The sequence below is a fragment of the Meleagris gallopavo genome, chromosome Z (genome assembly GCF_000146605.3).
Source record: "Meleagris gallopavo isolate NT-WF06-2002-E0010 breed Aviagen turkey brand Nicholas breeding stock chromosome Z, Turkey_5.1, whole genome shotgun sequence".
Lineage (NCBI taxonomy): Eukaryota > Metazoa > Chordata > Aves > Galliformes > Phasianidae > Meleagris > Meleagris gallopavo.
The window spans coordinates 27880880-27881463 of NC_015041.2; positions in this window are offsets into that span (position 1 = coordinate 27880880).

Below are 584 nucleotides of genomic sequence, written 5' to 3' on the forward strand. Positions count from 1 at the left end.
CACCAGCCTGGGGCCTGCTTGCTGCAAAGCTTCCTGGCTTCCTCCCATCCCCCGCGGTGATCAGACAAGTTCCTGAGAACAATGGACTTGCTACGAACCTCGCTGGACCCATAGTGGTGACTATTTCTCTCTTGCTTTTTATAAAGACTCCTTGCATGGGTTCACCAAGGGGAGGTCGTGCTCGACCAACTTGGTGGCCTTCTATGATGCTGTCACATGCTGGGTGGATGGGGGAAGAGCGGTAGATGTAGTCTACCTTGATTTTAGAAAGGCATTTGATACTGTCTCCCACGACATCCTTATAACAAAGCTGAGGAAGTGTGGGATAGACGAGTGGACAGTGAGGTGGGTTGAGAACTGGCTGACTGGCAGAGCGCAGAGGGTCGTCGTCGGTGGTGCAGAGTCTGGCTGGAGACCTGTAACCAGTGGTGTCCCCCAGGGGTCTGTGCTGGGTCCGGTCTTGTTCAACATCATCATCAATGACCTTGATGAGGGGATAGTGGCCACCCTCAGCAAGTTTGCTGATGATACGAAGTTGGGAGGATTGGCTGACACGCCTGAAGGCTGTGCTGCCATTCAGCGAG